Here is a 7,039-nt window from a genome sequence, read left to right on the forward strand (position 1 = left end):
TATTCAAGTCTTGCTACTGCTGTACTGTTTTATCCACCTTAACCCATGCGTCCCGTTGACGTGAATGAAAGTCCACACGTTTTGTTACTGCCAATCCCGTTGATGGACATAAACATGAATCAATTGCAAGGTCCCCTAGGTTTTCACAATTTCCAATTTTCCCAAGTGATTTGCCGATACACGTATACAAAGGACACCTTCCTCTACAAGATGCCAGGAAGGGACAATGCCTTACCCAGCTTTGTTCCCCCCGCATGCCACTGTCTCTTAATTCACCTATTTCAAAGTGACCATAGCCGGTAAAGACATGTGCCACGGTACGAAATTCCAGAGACCCAGAGTGATTCCCCAATCGATAGTAATGTGGAGGAACCGACTTTACATAGCATTAGAGGAAGAAACAGTCAGAAATGATGATCAGGTAATGTCGCCAATAAAGAGTCAGGTATGTTGATGTGTTTTGTGAGTGAAACAATCTTTATATTGCTTATATTACTGTGCGAAAACCAATATACTCTTGTACTACATATAAATTCATACCAAATAAATAAATAAATACCGTTTATGAGTGGTGGCAGAATGGTAACCCTCCCATAGAATTCATTTTCTTTGGAGCCAGCCTGAGAGAAAACACTCTAAGGTGAGGAGGGTACTGCTACCTGTATCGAGTGTTTTACAAGCCTCAGAGTAAGCGATTTCTCTATGATTTTTCGATGTTTCTCATCAAAAGCGGAGGTTTGAGCCAAAAAATTTTTTTTCCAAAAATGGTCGGGATTGGGAGGGAGTTAGTGGTGGAAAAGTGGTTGGGATGGGGGCTGGTTAAGCAGGGCCTCATGGTGCTAATAATGTGTACTGTAGTGGCCGGTTTGAATGCTAACACGACGATGCCATTGGCGGCCATCTCTACACGCGTTGAACTCATGCTCTGAAAGCGGGTCCTGAAGTGCCACCTGATCCATAAGGACAGCAAACAATTATTGGAGAAGTGACCCCACCTCCTCCCCTGCGCACCTAATGCTTCACACAAGTATAGGTATGTGACTAGTGATGGTCCGAATGTATGTTTTTCAACAGTCAGGGCAATGACAATGCGAATACGAATATGAATTTTTCAAATATTCGCGAATAGGACTGCAAATGCAAATATTCTGTTGATGACGAAGAGAAACATAAAAGTTATTATCGCCCACTTCTACAAGATGGAGCAATAATGTTTTTTCCATCTTCTGCGTGTCTCTTGGTGTGTGTGTGTGTGTGTGTGTGTGTGTGTGTGCGTGTGTCTTCCCATTATATATCATGGACGGCTTGAGCTATCAACATGAAACCTTCAGGGCATCATGATATAGCCAACATCTTGGCCGAGTTCGAACATGGGCACTCGGGGTCAAGGTCAAAGACACAAAAATGGCTGCTAAAAGTCTATCTCTCTATCTATCTATTGGTTGCCCAGACCTCAACCCCCATTCGGGGTGGACACCAAACAAATCAGCCTCCACGTCGCCCTGTCCCCCGCCATTTCACTGTCCTGCTCCCAACTCACACCCCTCTCTCTCATATACTGTAATTCTCTCCACCCCATCCCCTCCATCTCATCCTCGGCCTCCCCCTCTCTCTCCCCCTTCCACCTCACTCACATTACACTCTATCTTAGTCCAGTCTTTCACCCTCCATCCTCTCCACATGGCCAAATCTGTACACTCAGTGTATTCCTCCTAATGCTTCCTATCACATCCACATCCACACCACAATGCTCCCATTTTTATATCCTCATTTGTCAGCCTGTCTCTCCATGTGACTCCACAGGCTCCTGTTAAATAACTCATTTCCACTGCTCTCACTCTTGAGTTGCACGTCCTTCCAACAACGTCCAAGCTTCACATCCATCCACGCTAAAGTTGGTATCACAATACCTGTCATGTAGTAACTTTTTCACTTCCATTGCACACACTTCCCCTGTCTCTTATCACTGCTTTCAAAGAACCATGCAAACTTTCTTCTCCCTGCTGTACCTTTCTTTCAAGCACTTCACCCTCCAAACCTCCATCCTCACCAAAACATCACACTACCCAAGTACTTAAAAACACTCACATTTTCTAATTCCTCACCATCCAACCTCACTGTACATTCACTGACCTCACCACTCTCAAAGACCATCACTTTACTCTTCCTTATATTCACCTTTAGATTCCGTTTCTTACACACTCCTCCCAAACTCATCCACCAAGCCGTGCAGCTTCCCTTCGTCTTCACTCAACAACACTTTTGACATCATCTGCAAACAACAGTACAGGGAGTTTCAAGCCACTACCCTCTCTCACCAGGGCCACTCTAACATCCACTACCCTACCTTGCACCTCTTTTATTACCCCAATCCATGTACAGATTGAACAACCATGGAGAACATGACACATCACCTGTTTCAACTCCAACCTTCAAAGAGAAAAATTCACCAGGTTCACCTATCCACACGCACTCCAGCCTTCTAGTAACATCATACATACTCTTCGCAGCATTCCAACATCTTCTCCCATCTACTCCATATATTTCTTAATACTTTCCACAACTTCTTGTCTATCCACCCAGTCCATATGCTTTCTCCAAATCCATGAAAGCCGCATACAATTTCTTTCCTTCTCTGAGTGAAATTTTTCCACTAAATATCTAAGAATGAATATCTGATCTACACAACCTCTTCCCTTCCAAAAGCACTCCCTGTTCTTCTCCAACTAATTCCTCTGTTTCTTTCTCTAACTCTGTCATTAAGTATCCTACCATATACTTTTTCCTATTATACTAAGAAAACAAATGCCCCTATGATTACCACACACTTCTTTTTCTCCTTTTCCTTTGTACAGGGGAATAGATATACCTGACTTTTTTCAATCCTCCCGGGACTCTACCTTCATCCCAGGCCAATCTGCACATCTTCCACATCCATTCTACTACTATCTCTCCCCCATGCTTCAGCATTTCACCACCTGCACTCCGTCAGTTCCTGGGGCTTTCCCCAATTTAACTTTCTTCATTAAGCTTCCATAACTTACTATCCTACTGATTTCTTCCTGTCTTCTCACCTCCTCCTTCTCCCAGCCATTTCCCCCAGCCACTTATACTCGCAGTACTTCCATCCTCATATGTTCAACATTTCCTTACAGTGTTCTCTTCCATCTGTTGCCACTTTTTCTCCCTCTTCTCCACTAGTAATATACCATTTTTATCTTTCACTCCCTTGCTAACTTCACTTCCACCCTGTCTTACTCTTTTCACCTCTCTTTCCGGAACATTTTCTTGCAGTCCCTCCACTTTACACTGGAAATTCCTTCCCAAATTCCTCATCCACTCTCTCTTCTTACTCTCTCTTACTAATCTTTTCACCTCTCTCTTTTCTTTCTACATATAACTCTCTCTTCCGCCTCTCAACTTCTTCCACGCCCCTATTTCTCATCCATTCATTGTATGCTTTCTCTTCTTTTGTTGCCACAGCCTGTCTCACCTCTTCAGTTTACCACGCTGTTTCTTGCACCCACCTCCGTCTTCTCTTTCCTTCCACACACCACATCACATGCTGCACATATTTCTTCTGTAAATATCTTACACACACCTTCCATGTCTCCCATCTGTTCCAATTCATATTTGCCCAATCGTTCCTCCAAGCTTCTCTCTTATACTCTGCCTTTTTCTCATCCTCTTCTAACCTTTCCACTCTCCTTCTGCAACTACTCCTTCCTCTCGTCGTCTTCCTTCCCCTTCTTCTATTCCTCCATCTTACTTGAATCCTAATTCTGGCCACCACCAAGTAGTGGTCAGAAAGTCCACTCCCCCAACCTCTATAAGCTCTTTGCATCCATTACACATCTTCGCATCCTCTTCATCCACACACACATAATCAATCATTGCCTTCCCTTTCATTCAGTTCACCACCCACCCTTCTCATCACTCGCCATGTATACCTGTGGATCATTTTATATACCTGAAGAGGGTATTGGCTATCACCAACCCCCTCCCAGCACAAATATGTCCACCTAACAGCACTCCCATTTCTCTCATCTATCTCTAGCAGGCACACCCTACTCAATGCCACAACTACATTCCATCCCATCCTTCACATTCCCAACTGTGCTACCATTCACTATCACCGATCAAAAACATCCTCTCATTCCTTCCAAACTTCTTCCATGCACCACTTCCACATTTGTCCAAAAGTCAACTAGTTTTTTTATTGCCAGCCTTTAGCACCATTATATCTCATGAACGGCTTGAGCTATCAACATGAAACCTTAAGTTAGTATCAAGATATGAGTCAAGAATCTTGGACTTGATTAACACGCATGTTAATCTGGTGGGCGATTAGCATTCACCTCCTGAATGTTTTTCTTTCATTCATATTTTTTGGTACTAATTAACCTGCGGCGTCTCGTCGACGTTCTTTAAAGTCCTCAGCCGTTTTGTCACTGCCAATCCCGTCGATACTACGTACTTCTAACACGCTGCAATTGCAAGGTCCATAATTTCCACAATTTTCAAAATTCGCTCAAGATTATCAGATTAGCCTCTCCTACCTACCCAAGCCTCCCCCTACCTGCCACCCAGGCGGCAGCGTCCCCAGGACCCACGCATGACCCACGCACACCCTTGTCTCGGTCACTCACCTGTTAGCAGTGACCCACGTCCAGACATGGTTGCATAAAGGTCTCTTAGATGACGAGATACAATCCACCCTGGATGCCTTCACTGGAGATAGTGATTTCTGCACTTGATGACGAGTGTGGTGGATCATGATTATGTGCAGCTTGAGGAGGAAATAACAAGCAGTGATGAGGGAGGTCCCTTCGCATTTCGGAAAAAGCAGTATGTTCTGACCGAATCGTAAGGCAAGGGAAGGCCAGCCTGCCACCCCAAAACCCACCTGCACGGACCTCTCTCTCCATCCCTTAGAGAAGAGACTCTGATGAGGACGAGGACGAGGACGGCGGCTTACGAGACGTGATGTTGCCTCGTGGTTGGGGAAGGAGAAAATCTCACCTCCGAGGATCAGAAGGTGGGGTGAGAAGGCAAATCCGGTATGATCCTTGTGTTTTGTCTGGGGAAGGCAAAAGTGGTGTGGCGGGAGTGCGGGGTGAAAGGGAAAGTGGTGTGGCGGGAGTGCGGGGTGAAAGGGAAAGTGGTGTGAGGGAGGCAGCACGAGCACGTGGTGTACGTAGGCATAGGGGAGACGAGGTGGAGCCACTCCCCAGCACGTCTTTCGCCCCACAATATTCCCAAACTTCCTCCCCACAGCCCCCAGGATGTGGGGAAAGGAAGGAAAGGGAAGGGAAAGGAGTAAAGGAAAAGGGAGAGGGAAGAGGGAAGTGTGAGTGATGAAGGGCGCGCTAAACTCCACCTCCCCAACCAATGCCCCCACCACCCTCACCTCCGACCCTAGACAGAAGGCTGACGATGGGGACATGGAGGCTGGAAGACGGTAGTGTCTGCTGTGGAACTGGGAAGATGGGAGTAATTTTACTTCCCATCATTCACCCTTTCTGACAGAGGAGTGGCGGTCTGGTTGCATGGCTCCAGGTGTGCATACACAGGTTCCACTAGGGTGGGTTTCTTACCCACCTGTTTCTTTGGGGAGGCGTTTGTGGGGCGCATAGTGGAGCAGACAAACCTCTTTTCACGAACACAACGCCGTGAGCAGACTGAACGTGTCTGGGTACAACTAGCAGGCACTCCCAGCAATATGACTATCCTGTAACTTCAATTTCTGAGATGTTTCTTATTTTTTGCCCTGGTTCTCTTGATGGGTGTTGTCCAGGAAAAATCAAATCCCGGCACATACTGGACCACTGACCCAATGAGCCATCACACCTTTCTTTGAAAAGGTGATGAGTCGTAAGTCAAGATTTCAGCAGATTCTCAACCGCCTCCACTTTTTTGATTACCAGAAGATCCAGCTAATGCTAATAACACTGATAAAATGAGGAGAATTAGAAGCCTTGTATTTGATCATCCTATGGGAAATGTTCCACTCCTCATTTTATCCTTACAGAGACCTCATCATAGACGAGGAGGTCTTGTGTTGTGGAGAAGGCAATATTTCCTTTCGCCAGTACATACCCAGCACAGAGACACCTTTTCGGGTTCAAGATCTTTGTTATGTGTGACTGTAAGACTGGCTTGATGTGCAAGACATAGTCTTGTACACGGGCCTTGCACAGACAGACATAACAGAAGATCCTAGTATTGAGCTCTCAGGGGCCGTGGTGAAGACAACCTGACAGAGGAGTACCTTGGGCCATTGTGGTCATGTGTTGTACCTGGACAACTGGTACACCCCAAGCCCCTCTTTCTCGCTTGGTTCCCTTCCACCAACACGACACCGGAGTCTGTGGTACAGTAAAGAGAAACCGTCACCATATGGTCAAGATAGGGAGTGGAAACATCTGACAAGAACGAGGTGGTTTTCTTTCCCAGGCATATAAACATCACTTGCCACCTCTGTGGAACCACAACAGGGAAGTTTGCCTCTTATTGACTGTACACAGCTTCCCCTGATGCACCGCACAGACTCCGTTGATCACACGGTAGCGAGAGGAGGCGCAACGTCTGGCAAACCTGAGTCTGTATTTGACTATAATCTGAACATGAGGCAAGTGGATCAGGGGGTCAGGCTCATGGAAATTTCCAGTGTGGACTGTGCCTGGACCACAGAAGTGAAGTGGTACAAAAAGCTCTTTTCCACTTGCTCGCACATCACGGTCCTCAATGCACACTACCCTCCACGCCATGACAACGGGAATCTCTGAGACCTTTTGAGGGGTTTGCTGAGGGAGCTGTCACGTGAAATAATCGCCATGGGTACGCACTTTGGATGGACAGGCCCACACACTGCACACCGCATCCCCATGGCTGCCCAGACTCCCACTGTGCCTCATGGACTGCCACCACCCTAGCACAATCCCTTCCCAACCAAACCGTCGTAAACCCCAGCGCCGCTGCCATGTATGCAAGCACTCAACAGTTAGACCAGCCACTCAGAGAAAAGACACAAGGTATG

The sequence above is a fragment of the Coenobita brevimanus genome, chromosome 109 (genome assembly GCF_032717465.1).
Source record: "Coenobita brevimanus isolate Jiangsu-jjx chromosome 109, ASM3271746v2, whole genome shotgun sequence".
Taxonomy (NCBI): Eukaryota; Metazoa; Arthropoda; class Malacostraca; order Decapoda; family Coenobitidae; genus Coenobita; species Coenobita brevimanus.